Genomic DNA, 25041 nt, shown 5'->3' with positions numbered 1-25041 from the left:
CTTCAGCACGAAGCAGGTGCGCTCTTACCATCCCATCATGATCAACAGGACCCCAGTGGAGAGAGTGGACAGTTTTCGTGCACTTGGGTGTTCACATCACGCAGGACCTGTCTTGGACCTGTCACATCAACACCCTGGTGAAGAAGGCCCGGCAGCGTCTATACCATCTGATGCCCTTAAGGGACTTCAGACTCCCATCTCAGGTGCTCAGGAACTTTTACACCTGTACCACTGAGAGTGTCCTGACAGGAAACATCACCTCCTGGTTCAGGAACAGCACCATGCAGGACAGGCGAGCCCTTCAGAGGGTGGTGCGGTCAGCTGAGCGCACCATCCGCACTGAGCTCCCTGTGCTGCAGCACATCTAAAACAAGCGGTGCTGTACCAGGGCCAGGAAGATTGTCGAAGACTCCAGCAATCCCAACAATGGACTCTTTCTCTGTTGCATTGAGGAAAGCTTTTACGTTCCTGAAGGCAAACACAGAGAGAATGAGGAGGAGCTTCTTCCGCAGGCCATTCGAAGTCTGAACCAGAAAACACCCAGCACCTAATCACCGGGATTCCCATGTTCACCCCTCTTTCCCCAGATACTCGCCACTTACAATTGGACAATTACACTGGACAATATTGCACTAGATACTTTACATTGGACATTCATCTGAGCATTGGTTATTTGGGGTGAAGAATTAGTAAGGTTAGGATCAGGATGAAGCAATAATTCAGAAGCCAGATGAGAAATATTAACGGAGTCGATATTGCTTATTATTTGTATTCGTTGCTTTGAACACTGAGCAGATGAGGCAGGCGTGGGCACCGCCGCAAAAATCTGCAGTGTTGCTCTTAGACATTTGCCATAATTGGAATTAATGCAAGGATGGCCGCGGGAAGAGGAGAGAGGCGGCGGTTGGGGAGGTTGAGGACTAGGCGATTAGGAAGCAGAGTTGGGAATCTTGGGACGAAACTTGTGGACAGAGCAGGTACGGGCAGGAGGGATAGAAGGATCGATAAAGGGGCATGTGATGGATGAATGTGAGATGGTCCTGCAGACCATGCAGGTGATATTGGCAACCAGTGAAAATGCGGTTATGGAGTTTGGTGTCTATGGCCTCCCAGTATGGCCATTGGTTCCACTGGGAAACTCTGATCGCGCACTTTGTGGAAAAGAGTTTATGGTAAGTGTAGAAGTGGGGAGCCCCCATAAGACAGTGCAAGTTTGAGCCCTAATATGACTGCCGAATTTTGTTCAAATTCTTCATGATATATATTTCAAAAGGAACAGGAAACATTTCTTACCACATGTCAGAGCTGTCACAGTCATCTGTTGAGCTTTATGGTTTATATAAGTATTGAATTACTTTCAGATTGATGTAGGCCTAAATCTGGTGTATTTGTGTTAACAAACATGTGTTAACATATAACCTTTGTTTCCTTTTAATATAGTGAATATATATACAAAGAGGACCTGAAAAAATACTGGTAATACTTATATACTAAAAAAATAAAATTCTGTATAACATCACTAGCTGGTTAAAATGTATTTTTATGCTGTATTTCTTAATTCTAGTCATGAACTGGATCAATACAAGATCAATTCTGAACACTTCCAAGCAAGGTATAGTATTAGAATAGAATATATTGATATATATATATATATATATATATATATATATATATATATATATATATATATATATATATATATATATATATATATATATATATATATTCTTGTCAGCTAAATATGCTGAGTAAATAACCGAGCACAGTTTTCTTGTTTTCCATGTGTTATTGTATTACTGTATATATTTGTATTCTTTCTTTTAAAACAGTGAATATCAATACAATGAGGAGCTTAAACAATACAAAGAGGAACTGAAGCAATGCAAGGAGGAGCTGAAACAAAAAAGGTAATATAAACTAAAATCATTTTTAACATTACTTAATAATGAATTATAATTATTGATGGAAATAGCAGGGTTTTAAATAAACAACTACATTTTTTCCAGTAACGAATAAGCAAATGAATTACTGTTTCCCCTGTTACAATGACGCTACTTTTACTGACAAACAAAAAGCAGTGTTACTATAAGTCATTATAGTGCAGTGTAACATAACTTGTATTTGACATATGATAAGCTCTAGTATGAAGGCACATGGGTCACCGATGCTTTAACTCACCTACACAAAGAAACATATAGAGCTAGACTGGACAGCCCTTAGCAAAGTTTGCAGGGTGAGGAGATGCTCAAAGTATTTCTTTCACCACCCAACGATGTCCCCCTGTCACCGAAGTCAGCACTTTATACATTGTTAGCAGGGTATTGCTTCGCCCTCCTGAGGTGTCGGACAATTTGGCAGAACCTCTTCGAGGCCGTCCGATAATCCTTCTCCAAGGCCTCGCCAAACTCCTCCCAGACCCGAGTTTTTGCCTCCACAATCACTCGGGCCGCAGTCCGCTTGTCCCACCGGTACCTGTCAGCTGCCTCAGGAGTCCGATGAGCCAACCAGGCCTGATAGGACTCCTTCTTCAGCTTGACGGCATCCCTTACTTCTGGTGTCCACCACCGTGTTCAAGCTTGCCACAGCTTCAAACAGTCACATCAACAATGGAGGCAGAGAACAAAGTCCACTCGGACTCATTGTGTCTGGCCTCCCTCGGGAACATCATATATCATATAATGCTGTGAAACAAACTACTATGACGATTACATTCCCAAGGTGTCCACAGAGACTTGATAATATTTTTAATAATATATTGAATTTAATAGGTGTCTCTCACATTATGCCACAGAGACATTAATATACTGTAGATTAGAGTAGAATGTTTAATAAGATTTTTTTTCTGTTGGGTGTCATTTTCCTTTTATTTACCATATTTATATAGTTATATAGTTATTTGACATATTTGAATAGTTACTTTCCCCGGTAATTAGTTACTTTTAATGATGTAACTCAGTTACTGACTTTTTGTAAGACGTAACTAGTAGCTATAACTAATTACTTTTTTAAAGTAATCTGCCAAAACACGGTTATAATCATGCATATTATGTTTGTTTTTTTAAAAACATGTTTGTGAACCTAATATAATGAATAAATGGACCCATTCTTATTATTGACTACTTGCTCTGTATATGGACCCAGTGTTGACAGCAATGCTTTCATATGTACACCCCCCAGTCCTGAGCCTTACAGTGAGGTGATTAGTTCCTTGGTATGCCCTGGTACTTTTTTCATTCCTATAGAGTCATATAGGAGCTGATGAGCTTGTGTTTGGCCCTTTTTGGCCGTGTTCATCGACTGTCCTCAGGAATACAATGTCCACATGTCCACTTGTGGGCCAAGAGTGCAGTGGCTGTGGGATTTTGACGGTTCGGCTTTGTTGATGCCCCATCCTCCAGGCTGTGCTATTCAGCTCTGCAGTACAGTGGAAGACTGGGGCAATCCAGCACGGCTTGGACGCCTACTTCCAAGTCTCAATTCTTCCTCGACACAGACCGCTTTCTTCGTTTGCATTTGAGGGTCGAACCTGGCAGTACAATGTTTTCTCCATTGGGTTGTCCCTGTCCCTTCGTCTTTGCCCCATCCCCTGTGGACATCACATTAACTATCTCAACAACTGTCTCATCATGGCCCATTCTCAAGACCAGTTGTGAAAAACACAGGGAACTGGTGCTCCAGCACCTCAGCTAGTTGGGACTTCAGGTCATCTGGGAAAATAGCAAGCTCTCCCTCTGCAGAGAATCTCTTTCTCAGTGTGGAGTATGATGGCACGTTTTCTCAAACAAGCTCGCCCAGTCAGTGTTGAACTGCCTGAGTTTCAAAAAAGGCAGGATGGTGTCGTGACTGAAACACTTCCATCCACCCGGATTGCTCCATATGAGACGACTTCAGCACTAGCTTCACTCCCGAGGCTCGAGATGAGCATGGTACCATGGGACACTCCGTGTGAACAATTCAGCACGTGGTCAGACCTTGCCTTTCTTCAGGCCCGGGGTGCCCCTAGAACAAATGACTAGACATGTTGTTGTCACAATAGATGCCTTCATGTCAGGCTGGGGCGCCACATGCAACATGCAGGCAGCCTCGGGGCTCTGTATGGGGCCTTGACTATTTTGGCACATCAACTGCCTAGAGCTGTTGGCAGTGCATCTAGCCTCAGTTCGCCTACCATCTCCCCCTCTGGAGTCAGCCATGGTTCAAGTCACCATAAATATTTCAGGAGAGCTTAATCACACAGCTGATATGCCCACAGTTTATGTTTTTTGGAGAATGGTGACTCCACCCCCAGATGGTTCATTGGATACAGACGTACAGAAGTTGTGCTTATTCTTACGAATTACAGCTTGTAAAATATGTTTTAGTTACAGAGAGATCAGTGTAAAACACTACATTTAAAAAAAACACACAAAAAAACTGGTACAGACAGTCATACGCCATTTCATGAGGACAGACACAACACAACACATATTATTTTTACACCCGCTAGAGGGTGTTATCTGTCTTTTCTGAATTTAATAGGAGAAAATTAATGATAATCCTATCTTTTATCCTATACCTAAACTTAACAACTAAGCATTAATATTTAAGCATTTACAATCCAGATGTGTCACGGTTGAGGCTTTCAAGGGATGAAGCTCACGAGAGACATAAAGTAAACGTAAATGGATTTAATCTTGAAATGGTTAAATAAAGATACAAAAAGGCAGGCAGGTAGAACAGGCAGGCAGGTAGACACAGGTACGGACATCGGGTAGGGACCTTGACGCTCGGACCAACAGAACTCAAAACACAGGACTTAAATACACAGGGTAATTGATTTAACACAGCTGATGACAATAACATAATTAACACAGAGGGAAGGCAGGGCACAGGGAGCACATGGCACTAAACGAAACATAAACACAGAGTCCGGGGAACGTGACATTACCCCCCCCTCCCGGAAGGTGCGTCCTCGCACCTAAAGGGTAACAAACAAAAACAAACAAAAACCAAAATGACTAAGATTTGGGGATACCGGGTCTTGGGAGGAGGTTGTGGTGGAGGACGGATCCCCAGGAGTGGGCAGGCAGAAGGCAGAAGGGTCCAAGGAGGTGTAGACGCGGAGGGAGGAGCCAGGAGGAGACAGGAGGAGTCCGGAGCAGGAGGGAGATCCAGAGCCCAGCTATGGTGGTCCACGGGGCCGACGGAGGAGGAGCCAGGAAGGAGACAGGAGGAGTCCGGAGCAGGAGGAGATCCAGAGCCCAGCTATGGTGGTCCAAGGTGGAGCCGACGGAGGGAGGAGCCATGGAGGAGGAGCAGCCATCGACTCCATGGGGCCGACCGGCGGTGGCGGAGCAGATGGAGGAGGAGACCGAGGTGGAGACGGAGAGCCAAGAGCCAGGTGACGCCGAGGCGCTGGAGGTCCAAAGGCGACGCCGCAGGCTTCGGCGACTGACACGGAGACGGGGGGCGGGGACGCGCGGAGCCAGAGCGACTGAGGACTGAGGTGAAGCCGGAGGGAAGGAGGAGCCTGACAGAGCCGGTGGGATGGAGGGACGAGGCAAAGCCGGAGGAGAGGAATCAGAGGCGACGGATGGTCGACGACAGACCAAGGCGGAGCCGGAGGGACGATGGAGCCTGGTGGAGCTGGTGGACTGACGGACCACGGTGTAGAGGAGGGAGCTAGGAGCCCAAGGAGCCCGACGGGTCTACGGGCCGAGGAGGAGTCTGGGTCTCGGAGGCAGGACGGTGAGGCGAGGATCGCCCACCCTCGACGGCGATGGAGACCGGCAGACCCGTGGCGAGCCCGGATGGTGAGCTGAGGATGAGCGCGGGGCTGCTGGGATCCATCGATATGGTGGCGCAAGGGTGGGAGGGTGGGAGAACTTGAGGCGGCACTGGAGGGAGCGCGCGCGGGCGCCGGAGCACTGGAGGAGCGCACGTGGCGCGGGCACTGGAGGAGCGCGCGCGTGGCGCCGGCACTGGAGGAGCGCGCACGTGGCGCCGGCACTGGAGGAAGCGCCGTGGCGCGCGGGCACTGGAGGCGCCGCGTGGCGCGGGCACTGGAGGAGCGCCGTGCGCGGCGCGGGCACTGGAGGGAGCGCACGTGGCGCGGGCACAGGAACGGGACAGAACGCACGTGGCGCGGGCACAGGAACGGGACAGAACGCACGTGGCGCGGGCACAGGAACGGGACAGAGCGCGCACGTGGGCGCGGGCACTGGAGGAAGCGCACGTGGCGCGGGCACTGGAGGAGCGCGCGCGGCGCGAGGGCTGGAGGAGCGCACGGGCGCGGGCACTGGAGGGAGCGCGTGCGCGGGCACTGGAGGGAGCGCACGTGGCGCGGGCACAGGAACGGGACAGAACGCACGTGGCGCGGGCACAGGAACGGGACAGAACGCACGTGGCGCGGGCACAGGAACGGGACAAGCGCGCGCGGGGCGCGGCACAGGAACGGGACAGAGCGCACGTGGCGCGGGCACAGGAACGGGACAGCTGGGCGGAACCAGCGAGCTAACGGGACGGCGCTGGGCGGAACCAGCGGCTAACGGGACGGCTGGGCGGAACCAGCGGCTAACGGGACGGCTGGGCGGAACCAGCGGGCTAACGGGACGGCTGGGCGGAACCAGCGGGCTTACTGGGTAGCTGAACGGGAACAGGAACTCGGGATACAGGGAGGTGCCCAGTCTAAGTCCAAGTCCAAGTCTACATCATCCAGCTCCTTTGCAGATCCAGCAGCCCCAGGTGGATGATCAGCTCATCCTCAGCCGATGTGTAGTGGGCGGAGCTCCACTCCGCGCTTCCTCGCAGTCGGCTGTCTCCACCGCTGGAGCTCCGTTGCTGGCTCGCGCACCTGGTCTGACGTGATACGGCTCGGGTCCTGTTACGCTCCACGGCTCTGTCGCTCTCTCTGGCGATGGGTCCGTGGTCGCGCCGACCGCCCCGTGTCAGCAGTGGCTCAGGCTGGGGCTCGACCATGCGGTGAAGGGCTGAGCTAGGCTCTGGATCTGGAGTGGGGCTGGTGTCGCTTGTCCTCAGGCGCAACCATCATTGTTGATTTGCCGCACACCAGCACCCACTCGACGATGCGCGAGGCTCTCTCGAGGACCGCTCCCGGACAGCTGCGCTTGGCTGGAGGTGTTAAGTCCGGCGGGAAATAGAGTTCGAGCAGAGAGCAGTCCGGGTAGCGGAGTCGTTGGCCAGTTCGAGGAATAGTTCTGTATAGTCCTCGAGAGAGCAATCCCCTGCTCCAGCAGGCGTATGAGGAAGTTTGGGTCTTTGAACTGGGCAAACATGGCAAAAACAAAAATAAAAAGGGAAAATACGCTATTTACTTTTTGAGGTCCGCGTTCTGTCACGGTTGAGCTTTGGCGGGATGAAGCTCACGAGACATAAAGTAAACGTAAATGGATTTAATCTTGAAATGGTTAAATAAAGATACAAAAGGCAGGCAGGTAGAACAGGCAGGCAGGTAGACACAGGTACGGACATCGGGTAGGGACCTTGACGCTCGGACCAACAGAACTCAAAACACAGGACTTAAATACACAGGGTAATTGACGAGACACAGCTGATGACAATAACATAATTAACACAGAGGGGAAGGCAGGGCACAGGGCACATGGCACCAAAACGAAACATAAACACAGAGTCCGGGAACGTGACAAGATGATTGTAGCTTTTTATTTTTTACTGTTTATAAATGAATGATGTCATAATCAAAGAGGCAATAAAAGTCAATATTATTAAGCCTTTCTGGCTCACGCTGTCACATGATGAATGAACAACTCAAAAAGTTAAACTAATTCCAATATAGAACCTATAGGATGTTGCACTCCCATGACTTCTTAAACCACAATAAAGATTAATTTAAAATGAACAAATCATTCAAGAATCACCAATTACTGTTCTCTATTATAAAGTCTTACCAAAGCATCTTTTAAACCTTTTCTGCAAATACACCCCAAATACTTAGTTTAGTTCCTGTCTGTGTATTTCTCCTGTCAGGTTTACTTGTTTCTATGTGTTTGCTCAGCTCTTGTTGTGGATTACGCCTTGTGTTTTCATCACTAATGAATGTTCTTCCTGCAGCAGTGAAACGTAACATTTACTGTGTGTGTGTGTGTGTGTGTGTGTGTGTATATATATATATATATATATATATATATATATATATATATATATATATATATGCATCTAAAATAATAAATACATAAAGTCATTTAATTTATTATGACTTGCTAGCACCAATTTAAACCCCATGTGCCTAATTAATTAATTAATTAATTTTCTGATATATATTTTTAAAGGTACAAGAAACATTTCTGGAGGAGCGCGACGCGGCGCGGGCACTGGAGGGAGCGCACGCGGGCGCGGCACTGGAGGCGACGCGGGCGCTGGCACTGGAGAGGAGCGCACGTGGCGCGGGCACTGGAGGGAGCGCGTCGGGCGCGGGCACTGGAGGGAAGCGACGTGGCGCGGGCACAGGAACGGAACAGAACGCACGCGTGGCGCGGGCACAGGAACGGGACAGAGCGCACGTGGCACGGGCACCGAACGGGACAGAAGCGCACGTGGCGCGGGCACTGGAGGAGCGCCGCGGGCGCGGGGCACTGGAGGAGCGCGCGGGCGCGGGCACTGGAGGAAGCGCACGGGCGCGGGCACTGGAGGGAGGCGCGCGGGCGCGGGGCACTGGAGGAGCGCACGTCGCGCCGGCACAGAAGCGGGACAGAACGCACGTGGCGCGGGCACAGGAACGGGACAGAACGCACGCGTGCGCCGGGCACAGGAACGGGACAGAGCGCACGTGGCGCGGCACAGGAACGGGACAGAGCGCACGTGGCGCAGGCACAGGAACGGGACAGCTGGGCGGAACCAGCGAGGCTAACGGGGCGGCTGGGGCGGAACCAGCGGGCTAACGGGACGGCTGGGCGGAACCAGCGGGCTAACGGGACGGCTGGGCGGAACCAGCGGGCTAACGGGACGGCTGGGCGGAACCAGCGGGCTTACTGGGTAGCTGAACGGGAACAGGAACTCAGGATACAGGGGAGGTGCCCAGTCTAAGTCCAAAGTCCAAGTCTACATCATCCAGCTCCCTTTGCAGATCCAGCAGCCCCAGGTGGATGATCAGCTCATCCTCAGCCGATGTGTAGTGGGCGGAGCTCCACTCCGCGCTCCTCCTCAGTCGGCTGTCTCCACCGCGGGGAGCTCCGCCAGCTGGCTCGCGCACCTGGTCTGACGTATCGGCTCGGGTCCTGTTACGCTCCACGGCTCTGTCGCTCTCTCTGGCGATGGGTCCGTGGTCGCGCCGACTCCGCCCCGTGTCAGCAGTGGGCTCAGGCTGGGGCTCGACCATGCGGTGAAGGGCTGAGCTAGGCTCTGGATCTGGAGTGGGGCTGGTGTCGCGGTCCTCAGGCGCAACCATCATTGTTGATTTGCACGACACCAGCACCCACTCGACGTATGCGGCGAGGCTCTCTCGAGGACCGCTCCCGGACAGCTGCGCTTGGCTGGAGGTGTTAAGTCCGCGGAAATAGAGTTCGAGCAGAGAGCAGTCCGGGTAGCGGAGTCGTTGGCCAGTTCGAGGAATAGTTCTGTATAGTCCTCGAGAGCAATCCCCTGCTCCAGCAGGCGATGAGGAAGTTTGGGTCTTTGAACTGGGCAAACATGGCAAAAACAAAAAATAAGGGGAAAATACGCCGCTATTTACTTTTGAGGTCCGAGCGTTCTGTCACGGTTGCGCTTTGCGGATGAAGCTCACGAGACATAAAGTAAACGTAAATGGATTTAATCTTGAAATGGTTAAATAAAGATACAAAAGGCAGGCAGGTAGAACAGGCAGGCAGGTAGACACAGGTACGGACATCGGGTAGGGACCTTGACGCTCGGACCAACAGAACTCAAAACACAGGACTTAAATACACAGGGTAATTGGACGAGACACAGCTGATGACAATAACATAATTAACACAGAGGGAAGGCAGGGCACAGGGAGCACATGGCACTAAACGAAAACATAAACACAGAGTCCTGGGAACGTGACAAGATGATTGTAGCTTTTATTTTTTTACTGTTTATAAAATGAATGATGTCATAATCAAAGAGGCAATAAAAAGTCAATATTATTAAGCCTTTTCTGGCTCACGCTGTCACATGATGAATGAACAACTCAAAAAGTTAAACTAATTCCAATATAGAACCTATAGGATGTTGCACTCCCATGACTTCTTAAACCACAATAAAGATTAATTTAAAATGAACAAATCATTCAAGAATCACCAATTACTGTTCTCTATTATAAAGTCTTACCAAAGCATCTTTTAAAACCTTTTCTGCAAATACACCCCCAAATACTTAGTTTAGTTCCTGTCTGTGTATTTCTCCCCTGTCAGGTTTACTTGTTTCTATGTGTTTGCTCAGCTCTTGTTGTGGATTACGCCTTGTGTTTTCATCACTAATGAATGTTCTTCCGCAGCAGTGAAACGTAACATTTACTGTGTGTGTGTGTGTGTGTGTGTGTGTATATATATATATATATATATATATATATATATATATATATATATATATATGCATCTAAAATAATAAATACATAAAGTCATTTAATTTATTATGACTTGCTAGCACCAATTTAAACCCCCATGTGCCTAATTAATTAATTAATTAATTTTCTGATATATATTTTTAAAGGTACAAGAAACATTTCTTACCACATGTCAGAACTGTCACAATCATCTGTTGTGATTAATAGTGTATTTTTTTAATATTGTTTATTTTAATGATATATTTCTTAATTCTAGTCAGGAACTGGAAAAATACAACAAGAATTCTGAGCGCTCTCAAGCAAGGTATAGTATTATGAGTATGTTTATTTTATTTTTTTAATACTAAATATGCCAATTATAATACTTATATATACAGCCACAGTCCACCTTTAGAGAGACTTCAATTAAAGTTGTTTTCTTGTTTTTCATGTGTTATTGTATTACTGTATACATTTGGTTTTTTTTTTTTCTTTTAAAACAGTGAATATCAATACAAAGAGGATCTGAAAATTTTAACATTACTTAATAATGTATTATAATCATTGATGGGAATAACGGCGTTATAAATAAACAATGTTATTTTCCAGGAACGAGTAATAAGAGGAATTACTGTTTCCCTCATTACAATGGCACTACTGCCAATGAAAAAAATGCAGTGTTACTATAATTGATTATAGGCTCAGTTGATTTTAATGGATGTACAGTGTAATGTACCTGTATTTGACGTACCATAAACTCTAGTGTGAAGGAGCACGGGTCACAGATGCTTTGACTCACAGACACAAAGAAAGATACAGAACTACATGCATAAAACACAAAATCAACATTCTACATGTAAACAATATTCTTTGTTGTATTTCATGTCAAAATAACAGAGTTCCTTTGAATTTTTCAGCATATTAGCACAGACAATGTAATTAATATTCATAAACCCCACAGTTCATTAATCCTAGTGCATTTTATATTGCTATTAGAATTAGTAGTATTACAATTTTATCACAATTACTTTTAATTTTGCTCCTTTATTTTAGAAATGTTAAACATTTCCTATTTTGGTCATTTTCCTGTCATTGTTTAGTCTGATTATGATTCCGTTTACATGTGTTTTTATTTATCCCTTGTAGTTTAGTTGCTGTCCGTGTAATTTTGCTTTTATTCTTTGATATATATTTTAAAGGTACTGGAAACATTTCTTAGCATACGTCAGAGTTGTCAGTCATCTCTTGCACTTAATATTGCGTTTCTTTATATTGTGTATTCTTATGCTATATTTCTTTATTCTAGTCAGGTACTGGAACAATACAAGAAGAGTACTGAGCGTGTTCAAGCAAGGTATAGTATTAGAATAGAATATTTAATATATTGATATTTCAGTCTTTTTTTCATTTTAAGATTGTACAGAAAAACACATTACTTTTTAGTTTTATATATATATATATATCTATGTGTGTATGTGTGTGTGTGTGTGTGTATTCTTGTCTGTACTGTGCTATCAGCTAAATATGCCAATTATGATACTTATACATACAGCCACAGTTCACCTTTAGAGAGTTAAGCACTTTAATGGCGTCCTTAAAGTTATTGTATTACTGTATATATGTGTATTCTTTTTTTTTTAAAACAGGGAATATCAATACAAAGAGGAGCTTAAACAATACAAAGAGGACCTGGAAAATGCAAAGAGGAGCTGAAACAAAAAGGTAACATAAACTAATATAACGGCATTGTAAATAAACAACATTATTTTTTCCAGTAACGAGTAGGTAACGATCAAATGAATTACTGTTTTACAATAGTCCTACCCTACTGACAAAAATGCAGTTTTACTATAATTTATTATAGGCTCAGTTGAGTTTAATGGATGTCTCTCACATTGTCCCAAAGAAACATTAAAATACTGTAGATTAGTAGATTATCCATTCACATGTTTTTAATTATCCCTTGTAGTTCAGTTCCTGTCCGTGTAATTTTGCTTTCATTCTCTGATATTGTAACGAGGCGCTAGGCTCAGTGGGATCCATGTGCAGCATTTATTGGAGTGGTCGTACAGGCAGGGTCAAAACAATGGCAAAACAGAGCAAGGAGACACTCCAGGTATCAGAACAGATGAGCAAAAGGTCATGAGCAGGCAGAGAACAATCAGAGAGCTAGATACACAGTCCAAAGGTGGTAACAAGGCAGAGAATACAATAGTAAATGCTCAGAAATGATCACCATAGCAAATCAAGACTTCGATAGAATTGACTATTCCTTAAAATAGGGGACTAATGAGCAGTGGGCGTGGCGAAGGGGACAGGTGTGCATACTCAGCCCCAGGGAAGAGGCAGTATGGGACATAGAGTTCAGGAGATGGCCCGGTAAGCTCCATGCTAAAAGAGCCCTTTGGGAAGATGAATCAAATGGCAGGCTTTGGAGAAACAGTCTACAATGGTGAGAATGGGCATGTTGCCTTGAGAGTTGGGCAATGCGCAACCAGGGTCGTCAGGGTAGAGGCAATGGTTGAAGAAGTCCAGGTGAACATTGTCTCCCACTCCTGTGCTTGAAGCAACGACCTTGACGATGAAGGGTTCCTTTGGATTTGGGTGTCGTAGTATAGGGGCTGAAGTGAAGTGTAGCTTCAGGTTCTCAAAAGCCTCCATGGCATCAGGGGACCAGATTAGCCAGCTGGATTGTCATTTGGTCATGGAGTTGAGGGGAGCTGTGATGATGCTGTAATTGCATATGAAGCGTCAGTAAAAGTTAGCAAACCCCAGGAATCGTTGAAGTTCTTTTTTAGAGTTTGGGGTCTGGGCTACTCCAGCATGGCTTTCACTTTCCTTTCGTGCATTGCCACTCCTCATGGTTTATGATGTATCCCAGGGATGATGTGCTGGTGCAATGAAACATGCACTTCTTCTTTTTGACTACAAGTCGATTCTGAATTAGGCGGCACAGAATAGCTCAGACATGAGCCTCTAGGGTGTAGAAGTAAATTTATATGTCATCGATGTACACGATCACCCAACGGTTTAACATGTCTCTGAAGATGTCATTCATGAAGTCATTCAAAAGACGGATGGACTGTTGGAAAGGCCGAAGGGCATAACAAGGTACTCATAGTGACTGTTTGTGTTGGAGAAAGCAGTTTTTCACTCATCACCTCCCGAATGCGGATCGGGTTGTATGCGTTATGCAGATCAAGCTTGGTGTAGGTGGAGTTGTTCAAGCATGGCTGGTACTAGGGAGCAGAGGGTAACAAAATTTTACAATGATATCATTCAGGCCCCAATAGTCAATGCAAGGCAATAAGCCGCCATCTTTCTTCTTCACAAAGAATCCAGCCGAGGCGGGGGATGTAGAAGGGCAAATAAAGTCCATAGCCAGTTCTTCCTTAATGTAAGCATTCATGGCCTCAGATTCGGGTTGAGATAGGGGAAATACTCTGGAGCAAGAGGCGAGGAGGTAATCGGTGCTCGTGGACGTTTTATTAGGCAGTGGTTCTGGCAGTAGGCATTCCATTGCAGAATTTGTCCAAGTTTCTAAGAGATGTGGGTTGTGAATGCAACCAGCGGAGCTGGAGAATGACTTGATGGTTGTTAGAGTGTATGTTGTAAAATTTGGATGCTTTCCGAGTACAGGCTACCTACCTCGCTAATTTTTAGTGCTTCTGGTATGGGCTGCCTTTCTGGGCTGGTGTCTTGGGCTGAGAAGCAGGTGCCCTGAAGTGTGCAGTAACAAGGAAGAGAATAAAATGGTAAATGCTCAGAAATGATCACTAGAACTGACTAGAGACCTCCCTAGAGTGGTGCGGGAGGAGATGGCCTGTAACCTCCAAGGTAACGGATTTATAATTTTAAAGGTACAGAAAAACATTTCTTATCACAAGTCAGAGCTGCCACTACCATCTGTTGCACTTAATAATGTATTTTTTTTATATTGTGTATTTTTATGCTCTATTTCTTAACTCTAGTCATGAACTGGAACAACACAAGATCAATTCTGAGAACTTCCAAGCAAGGTATAGTTTTAGAATAGAATATATTCATATTTTCAGTCCTTAACAATAGTTTTATATTTTAAAACCATACAGAAAAACACATAAACTTTTTTGGTTTATTTTGTTTTTGTTTATAAAAATCACACAAATAAAGGCATAAATATAAAACCTATTAATATCAAATTTCAGTCCTCACACACACACACACACACACACACACACATATATATATACACGGTCCAACAAGCTAAATATGCCAATTATAATACTTATATATACAGCCACAGTCCACCTTTAGAGGGCTAAGCACTTCAATGGTGTCCTTAAAGTTGTATTCTTGTTTTCCATGTATTATTATATTACTGTATACATTTTATTCTTTCTTTTAAAACAGTGAATATCATACAAAGAGGATCTGAAACAATGCAAAGAGGAGCTGAAACAAAAAGGTAACATAAACTGATAAACTCAAGTCATTTATAACATTATTTAATAGTGTATTATAATCATTGATGAGAATAATGGCGTTTTACATAAACAGCATTTTTACCGTTACTGACATGACAAAAAAAAGTCTTATTAAAATTGATTATAGGCTCAGTTGATTTTAATGGATGTACAGTGTAATGTATTTGACGTACCATAAACTCTAGTGTGAAGGAGCACGGGTCACAGATGCTTTGACTCACAGACACAAAGAAAGATACAGAACTACATACATAAAACACAAAATCAACATGCTACATGTAAACAATATTCTTGTAATGTCGTGTTAAAATTACATTCCTTTGGAAGTCTTTAGCAAATCAGCACAGACAATGTGATTAATATTCATAAACAAGCAGCTCAGCAGTGTTTTTAATTATCCCTTATATTTTAATTCCTGTCTGTGAAATTTTGCTTCAATTCTTTGATGTATACTTTTAATGGTACAGGAAACATTTCTTACCACATGTCAGAACTGTCACAGTCATCTGCTGCACTCAATAGTGTATTTGTTTAATATTATACTATATTTCTTAATTCTAGTAATGTACTGGAACAATACAAGAAGAATTCTGAGCGTGTTCAAGCAAGGTATAGTACTAGAATAGCATATAGAATATATTGATATTTTCAGTTCTTAGCAATAGTTTTATTTTTTAAAACTGTACAAAAAAACACATTACTTTTTTTGTTCATAAAAAAACACAGTTAAAGGAATAAAGAAGTAAAACTTATTATTATCAAGTTGGACCCTATTTTGCTTTCAAAATTTCACCTTTATTCTTAATATGTGTGTGTGTGTGTATGTATGTATGTATATGCATTCTTGTCTGTACTGTATAATACATACAGCCACAGTCCACCTTTAGAGAGACAAGCACTTCAATGGTGTCACTTCATGTGTTATTATATTACTGTATACATTTTATTCTTTCTTTTAAAACAGTGAATTTCGATATAAAGAGGAGCTGAAACTAAAAAGGTAATATAAAAGTCATTTATAAAATTACATAAAGTGTATTATAATCATTGATTGGAGTAACGGTGTTATAAATAAATGGCATTCTTTTTGCCAGTAACAAGTAATCAAATTAATTACTGTTTCCCCATTACAATGGTGCTACCGTTACTGACAAAAATGCAGTGTTACTATAATTTATTATAGGCTCAGTTGATTTTAATAGATGTACAGTGTAATGTACCTGTATTTAACGTACCATAAACTGTAGTGTGAAGGAGCACGGGTCACAGATGCTTTGACTCACAGACACAAAGAAAGATACAGAACTACATACATAAAAACATCTGATTATGATTCTGTTCACATGTTTTTAATTATCCTATGTAGTTTAGTTCATGTCCATGTACTTTTGCTTTAATTCTCTGATATATATTTTAAAGGTACAGGAAACATTTCTTACCACATGTCAGAACTGTCACAGTCATCCATTGTGCTTAATAGTGTATTTTTTGTAATATTGTGTATTATTATGCTTTGTTTCTTAATTCTAGTCATGAACTGGAACAAAGCAAGACAAATTCTGAACACTTTCAAGCAAGGTATAGTATTAGAATAGAATGTTGAATATATTGATATTTTCAGTCCTTAGCAATAGTTTTAAATTTAAAAATAAAGGAATAAATAGGTACAACTTATTATTGTTAAGTTGGACCCTTTTGCCTTCAAAATTTCACCTTCATTCTTAATGACATATATGTGTATATATATACACACATGCACACACACATACACATATTGTGGCAGGGTGAAGAAACACACGGCAAGAGAGTGCTCTAAATAACCGATCACCCTGTGATGAGTGATCTTCCCAGAAGCCTCTTTCACAGCGGGGGTCCAGTTAACTTTCTCTGGCTTCCAATTCCTGGTCAGATCTATCAGGGAGGCATCTAGAGAGGAGAAGTTGGGGATGAAACACCTATAATAGCCCGCCAACCACAAAAAAGGCTCATGCCTGGGTTTTGGTTAGGGGCCGAGGTGCTTCCACCTTCTTCTCCTGTGGCCGGATGAGGCCCCTCCAGACTTGGAAACCCAGGTACTGGGCTCCGAAGAGCGCCAGATGACATTTCCGTGGGTTGGTCGTAAGCCCATCCCATTGAAGTTCGGACAGCACCCTCCAGAGCGGTCAATGTGATTTTCCCATGCCTGAGTGAATGATGACGTCATCCAAATACCTGGCTGCGTAGGCTTGATGGGGTGGAGGAAGATGTCCATCATGGTCCCGTGCAGACCAAAGGAAAGGGTCCGATATTGCCAGTGGCCGCTGGGTGTGGACATTACCCTGCCAGTACCCTTTTGTCAGGTCAAGTGATGAAATATATCAGGCCCTTCCCACTCAGTCAAGAAACTCTTCCACCCGAGGCATGGGGTAGCCGTCAAACTCAGATACTTCATTCAGTTGACGAAAGTCATTGCAAAAGCGGAGGGTGGCATCTGCCAGGTTGATGGAGACAATATTTGACGGGCCCACCGCTCCTTGACAGCATATGGCCCCTGCCAGCGGTTTGCAAGCGGCCGTGAGGAGCGAGTACCAACCGCTGTTGGGCCTCTGGTGCCTTACTCAGGTGTTCTCAGACTAATGGCATGACACGGTTGATTCTCTCCTCATCTCCTTGACGTGCTCGATCACAGTCGGATGGGCTGCCTGCTGCTGCTCTCACACCTCCTTAACGACATCCAGGAGGCCTCTGCGCTGCCGGCCAAAGAGGAGCATGAAGGGGGTAAAACAGTTGAGGCTTCCTGATCCTGAAGAGCACGTGGGGGTATCATTAAAATCCCAGTCCCTCCTGTCTTCTGTCACCACCCACCGCAGCATTTACTTAAGGGTTTGTTTGAACCCCTCCTGTAATCTTCTGAAACACATCATAAAACAGATTAGAATTTTGGGAGGGGGACTCACCGTCTCTCCTGCTATTGGCAGTGTTGATTATGAAGGTCCCTTGGCCGGCCTCTGTCGTCGACAGTTCCCTCTAGGCTGGCAGGCTGGGTGGCAGCAGTTAGGCAGGTGGTCAAATCCTGGCCATTCTCGTCCCAGCAGCACAGGTACCGGTAGATCCTTGATCACGGAGCGCTCAACTGGCCAGCGAACTGTTGGGTGATGGAAAAAAGTTTTGGGGTGAAAACAAGATCTCTTTACCGGTGTTTTCTTCACAAATTTGCCTGCATTCTCCACCAGTGTGGCGGAGTGAAGAAACACGTGGCAAGAGAAAGTCTAAATAAATACCCGGAGGGTGAAGTCCCAGGGTGTGATAGGTGCTGCAGTGCTCTACAGATCTTTCTGGTCGCTGTGGTGCAGTGGTGGCTGATTGGTCACACGCTGCTGTCTAGGGAACACAAGAAAAATTATGTTATTGTCAGCAGTTTCATACTCACCCCTCTGGCGTGCCTCGTGGCCTATTCAAGTCAGAGGGGAACAGACCACAGCTACAACCTGCGATGAGTGAATCCAGGTGCTCCATGTTTGTTGCCAGGCGCCGCTGGTTCCTCAGAGCTCGTCACACACTGCATAATATATATATATATATATATATATATATATATATATATATATATATATATATATGTGTGTGTGTGTGTGTGTGTGTGTGTGTGTGTGTGTATGTATGCACGCATTCTTGTCTGTACTGTGCTATCAGCTAAAAATGGCAATTATAAATCTAGCCACAGTCCTCCTATAGAGAGCCAAGCACTTCAATGTTGTCCTTAAAGTTGTATTTTTGTTTCCATGTGTTATTGTATTACTGTATACATTTTATTCTTTCTTTTAAAACAGTGAATATCAATACAAAGAGGAGCTGAAACAATGCAAAGAGGAACTGAAACAAAAAGGTAATATAAACTGAAGTAATTTAGAGCATAACTTAATAGTGTATTATAATCATTGATGGGAATAACAGTGCTGTAAATAAATCATCTGTCATCTGTTGCGTTTAATAGTGTATTTTTTTATATTGTGTATTTTTATGCTATATTCTTAATTCTAGTCAGGAACTGGAACAATACAAGAAGAATTCTGAACACGCTCAAGCAAGGTATAGTATTAGAATAGAATATATTGATATTTTCAGTCCTTAACAATAGTTTTTTATTTCAAAACTGTACAGAAAAACTGTCACTTACCCTTACTTGAACTCAGGTCTCTGGTGTGGTGGTCAAGCAATTTACCACTTAGCCACAAGGAGAGTAGTGTTGCATCCAAATGAAACACTTTAGGCAGAGCTCAAGAAATGTAGATTTAATAAAAATCTTTGCACAAAAAAAAAAAAAAAAAAAAACTATTTCAACAAAAGTTCTTCTCGGACCGAGGTATAGTTAACAATGCAAACAATAGAAAGGAGTACTTGGAAAAATAAAAACTCCACGGGAAGAAAACAAAACCAGTAAACTGCACAAAGAAAAAATACCGAACAACTTACTAGAGAGGTAGTGTAAGGAAGGGTCAAAGACATTCGGATCCATGTGCGACAAGACTTTAATTGTGGTCAGGCAGGCAGGGTCAAACAGGAGCAAAGTACAATACAGGGATGATCATAAATGTAAACGATACCAGGCAGAAGGTCGAGGCGGGCAGCTTATAATTAGAGTCAGGAGCGGGCAGAAGGTCAGTAGACAGGCAGAGAACAATCAGAGAACAAAGACAATCCAAATCAGCAACAGGTAATCAAACACAAAGAAGAATGCTCAGAATTGCAGCAGGAACAAACAAGACTTCGCTGTGAGTGTCTGTGAGGAAGTTCATTATATAGGGCGTGGTGATGGGAAACGCCTGGCAGGGCTAATTGGCCCAAGGCATGGGGTTGTGGGAAACTGAGTCATAATGGCATAAATCCTTTGGAAGGTAGCTTGCACCCTGTGACAGCCAAAGGGAAGGATCCGGTACTGCCAATGAAAACTGGGGAGTGAAGAAAGCGGTTTTAGTATTAGCTGATTCTGAGTATCCATTGGTGAGGTCCATGGTCAATATGTACTGAACCATTCCCAGCGATCGAAAAACACACCATGGTTCAATTACCCCCAAATTCAATATCTGTTGGAGCTCATTCTCAATAGCTTGTCGATGAGCCTCAGGGACACGGTAGGGTCTCTGCTAGACGCGATGAGTCCTGGGGCCGTCCGGATGTCGTGCTCTTTTACGTTGGTCTGCCTGGGGTAAGGGAAGACACGCCAGAGAACAGACTGATCAGGTGCTGGATTTCCCTTCTGGGCAGCCGAGAGATGGGCATTGACATAGACAACCACGGGATCAGAAGTAGCGAGGTGGCAAGCTGGTCCCCATTCCCTACCCATCTCTTTAAGAGGTTGATATGATATAGCTGGTCTGCTCTGCATCGTCCAAGCTGACGTAGATGGTATGTTACAGGCCCAAACCTTTTCAGCACTGTGTATGGGCCCTGCCAGGTGGCCAGAAACTTGAAGGCAGCTGTGGGAACGTGGACCATCACTCAGTTTCCGGGCTGGAATTCCCATGGTTGGGCTGCCTGGTTGAATTGGTGTTGATGGGCCTGTTGTGCCATTGCGGAGGTGTTCCCGAACTAATGGCATGACCCAGTCGATCCTCTCCCTCATCTCTTTGATGTGTTTGACCACTCTCCGATAGGCTGACAGCTGCTGTTCCCAGGCTTCCTTGGCAACATCCAGGAGGTGAAGAGGAGTTTGAAGGAGGTGAAGCCAGTTGAGGCCTGAGGAACTTCCCGAATCCCAAACAGGACGTGTGATCCAAGTTGTGTTTGTCCTGCCCTCGGTGGGCATGGGCTCGTAGCATGTAGAGGGAATTTATCTGCCGCCTTGAATAGGAGATAAAAATAGGCGCGTTGGGCTTCACCCATTAGAGGGAGCTAACACTCATCAGGATGCCATCCTCAACATTCACAGTTGTCTCAAACATTTCTATATATGCTTCTGCATTATCGTGGACAGTCTTTTTTTGCAGAAGATTGGTGTCTTGGGCACGGCGGTCAGGCAGCAGAACGCATTGAGCCGCAGCTGTTCTGAGAGACACAAGTTCCTTCTCAGTCTCACCCTGGCGACAGGCAAGGTGCTCAGCGATTTGCTGTTGGTGGATGCTGACCTCGCAGAGCTCTGTAATGCTTCTTCCATGTTGGGGGGAGCGCTTCGACTAACTGACAGAACCAGGAAAACAGAAAATGAGAACAAAAACTCTTCTTACCCCCATCACTTGTCGGTGATTCTTCACTCTTCTGCCTGCATTCTCCACCAGTGTCACGCGGAGAAGAATCACATGAAATGGAGAGCTCAAACAAAAACCCCAGAGGGTACTTTTATTTATTAGTAGTGACAAAAGGTGGAAAAAGTCCAAACTATGTCCCTGTGCTAAAAATGCTCTCTCTCATTGGAGCAGTGTGTCCGTATGTGTGTGTGTGTATATATATATATATATATATATATATATATATATATATATATATATACAGTAGACACACAAATGTCTTTTCTGTACTGGGCTATCAGCTAAATTTGCCAATTATAATACTTATACATACAGCCACAGTCCACCTTTAGAGACACAACCACTTCAATGGCGTCCTTAAAGTTGTATTCTTGTTTTCCACGTGTTATTATATTACTGTATACATATGTATTCTTTTTATTTAAAGCAATGAATATCGATACAAAGAGGATCTGAAACAAAAGGTAATATAAACTTATGTCAATTATAACATTACTTAATAGTTTATCATAATCATTTATGGAAATTACATAATACTGTTTCCCCGTTACAATGGTGCTACCATTACTGACAAAAAAAAATAGTGTTACTATAATTTATTATAGGCTCAGTTGATTTTAATGGATGTACAGTGTAATGTATTTGACGTACCATAAACTCTAGTGTGAAAGAGCACGGGTCACAGATGCTTTGACTCACAGACACAAAGAAAGATACAGAACTACATACATAAAACACAAAATCAACATGCTACATGCAAACAATATTCTTTGTTGTATTTTTGTGTCAAATTAAAGGAATTCCTTTGGAATTCTTCAGCAAATCAGCTCAGACAATGTGATCATATCACATCAAATTATAATGCTATTAAAAGATACTATGACGATTATATTCTTAAGGTTTCCATAGACAGTAGATCACATTTTTATCAATATATTGAATTTGATAGGTGTCTCTCACATTATCCCACAGAACTATTAAAATAGTGTAGATTTTTGTATAATATTTTGCCCCTAATTCTTCCTGTGTTTCTTGGTTTTGGTCATTTTCCTGTCCTTGTTTTGCCTGATTATGATACCATTCACGTTTTTAATTATCCCTTGTACTTTATGTCCATGTAATTTTTCTTTAATTCTCTGATATATATATATTTTAAAAGGTACAGGAAACATTTCTTACCACATATCAGAACTGTAACAGTCATCTGTTGTGTTTAATAGTGTATTTTTATATTGTGTATTTTTATGATATATTTCTTAACTCTAGTCAGGAACTGGAATAATACAAGAAGAATTCTGAGAAATTTCAAGCAAGGTATAGTATTAGAAAAGAATATATAATATATTAATATTTTCAGTCCTTAGCAATAGTTTATATATTTATATCTATGTATATACAATTTTGTTTGTACTGTGCCAATTATAATACTCATACATACAGCCATAGTCCTCCTTTAGAGAGACAAGCCCTTCAATAGTGTCCTTAAAGTTGTATTTTTGTTTTTCATGTGTATTGTATTACTGTATACATCTTATTATTTCTTTTAAAACAGTGAATTTCAATACAAAGAGGAGCTGAAACAATGCAAAGAGGAACTGAAACAAAAAGGTAATATAAAGTAATAACTTAATAGTGTATTATAATCATTGATGGGAATAACAGTGCTATAATTAAATCATCTTTCATCTGTTGCGTTTAATAGTGTATTTTTTATATTTTGTATTTTTATGCTATATTCTTAATTCAAGTCTGGAACTGGAACAACACAAGAAGAATTCTGAGCGTTGCCAAGCAAGGTATAGTATTAGAATAGAATATATGGATATTTTCAGTCCTTAACAATAGTTTTATATTTCAAAACTGTACAGAAAAACGTTTTTTCTTTATAAAAAACACACAAATAATGGCTTAAATCCTTTGGAAGGTAGCTTGCACACCGTGAGAGCCAAAGGGAAGGGTCCGCTACTGCCAATGAAAACTGGGAGTGGAGAAAGTGGTTTTAGGATTAGCTGATTCTAAGTATCCATTGGTGAGGTCCATGGTCAATACTGTATGTACTGAACCATTCCCAGCAATCGAGAAAAACACCATGGTTCAGTTACCCCCAAATTCAGTATCTGTTGGACCTCATCCTCAATAGCTTGTCGACGAGCCTCAGTTGCTAGACGATGACTGCTGGGGCCATCCGGATGTCATACTCTTTTACGTTGGTCTGCCTGGGGTAAGGGGAAGACGCGCCAGAGAACCGACCAATCAGGTGCTGGAGTTCCCCCTTCTGGGCAGCCGAGAGATGGGCGTTGACGTACACAACCACGAGATCAGAAGTAGCGAGGGCAGCAAGCTGGTCCCCATTCCCTACCCATCTCTTTAAGAGGTTGATATTATATCGCTGGTCTGCTCTGCATCGTCCAAGCTGATGTAGATGGTATATTTCAGGCCCAAACCTTTTCAGCACTGTGTATGGGCCCTGCCAGGTGGCCAGAAACTTGCAGGCAGCTGTGGGAACGAGGACCATCACTTGGTCTAAGGCCTGGAATTTCCTTGGTTGGGCTCCTGGTTGTATTGGTGTTGTTGGGCCTGAGTCGGGAGAGGATTTCTCGGCGCACGCTTTGGTAGCTTCTCTGCCGCCCGCGCACGAAAAGCAAGAAGTACGCGCGCTGCGCCTCGCCGCTTATGAGGGGGCTAATATCCGTGCCCACTCCTCGGGGTGCCAACCCTCTGCGTTGGCTGCTGTCTCGTACATTTGCAAGTACGCCTCTGTATCATCATCTGCGGATATTTTTGGCAGCAGTTTGGTGGCTTTGGCTCGGGGTCCGCAGTGGAATCTGTTGGGCAGCAGCGGATTGTAGGCGGCGACCTCCTGCTCTGTTTCGCCTGTCGAGAGCCAGGGGCTCCATGATTTGTTGCTGGCAGATGCTAACCTCGGTGAGCCATTGTATCAGTTCCTCCATGGCAGGGGGAGGAGTGCTACGCCACGCGTAAACTAAAAGGGGGCAGAAAAAAAAAAATATAAGGAAGCGAAGACGAGATCACTTGCCGGTGTTTCTTCACTCTTGCCAGCATTCTCCACCAGCGTGACAGGGTGAAGAAACTCACAGCAAGTAGGGTGGATTTATTCAACAAAGCCAAAAACCAAAAGAAATACGGGTGAAAGTGCCAGTCTGTGGGATACGCGGGCAACGGTGCTCATTCTCTTCCTTCTTGGTGCAGAGTGAATGCGTGCCGTGGGGTGCCGACTAACCGGTCTACACGCTGCTTTCTGCAGGGGACAAGAGAAGAGTCGTTAATACCAGCAGTCATGGAGGCAAAAGCTCATTGACAGCGTGCCTTTTTATCCCGGCCCGCTGATGAGCAACAGCTGAGACCGGTCAGCCTGTGACGAGTGCATGCACGTGCTCCTCGTTGGTTACCAGGGCGACACTGATGGCTGCTTGGGACGCTCGTCACAATATATATACACAAATTTCTTTCTGTACTGTGCTATCAGCTAAATATGCCAATTATAATACTTATACATACAGCCACAGTCCTCCTTTGGAGAGCCAAGCACTTTAACGTTGTCCTTAATTTTTTATTCTTTCTTTTAAAACAGTGAATATCAATACAAAGAGGAGCTGAAACGAAAAAGGTAATATAAAGCAGCAGCTCATTATTCCTAGTGCATTTTATATTGTTATTAGTAGTGGAATTTGTAGTACCACTATTTTATCACAATTATTTTTCATTTTCCCCTGTTTTTTATGGAAACGCTTAAAGACAAACGATATCTTAAGCACCACACAATCATTCAATCAATCAATCATTTTATTTATATAGCGCTTTTAACAACACAGGTTGCATCAAAGCACTG

The 25041-nt window shown here is 43.9% G+C and overlaps 1 protein-coding gene and 1 long non-coding RNA gene across 51 annotated transcripts in view; one reads left to right on the top strand and one right to left on the bottom strand.

The window, feature by feature from the left end:
* The window catches only part of LOC122331512 (trichohyalin-like), a 590129-nt gene that overhangs the window by 277281 nt on the left and 287807 nt on the right, over nt 1-25041 (bottom strand). The window lies entirely within an intron of this gene.
* Nucleotides 1863-18834, top strand: LOC122331613. 2 transcript variants are annotated; one of them, XR_006248239.1, is made up of 5 exons: nt 1891-1907; nt 15529-15576; nt 15932-15967; nt 16498-16545; nt 18777-18834. It is a non-coding gene; the product is annotated as an uncharacterized LOC122331613 (long non-coding RNA). The 2 variants fall into 2 exon arrangements; XR_006248238.1 differs by lacking the exons at nt 15529-15576; nt 15932-15967; nt 16498-16545; nt 18777-18834 and adding exons at nt 10779-10826; nt 11808-11855; nt 12148-12198 and having other exon boundaries at nt 1863-1907.

This window comes from Puntigrus tetrazona, unplaced genomic scaffold (genome assembly GCF_018831695.1).
Source record: "Puntigrus tetrazona isolate hp1 unplaced genomic scaffold, ASM1883169v1 S000000001, whole genome shotgun sequence".
Classification (NCBI taxonomy): domain Eukaryota; kingdom Metazoa; phylum Chordata; class Actinopteri; order Cypriniformes; family Cyprinidae; genus Puntigrus; species Puntigrus tetrazona.
The sequence above is the reverse complement of the archived record's forward strand: the minus strand, read 5'-3'. Positions and strand labels throughout refer to the sequence as shown.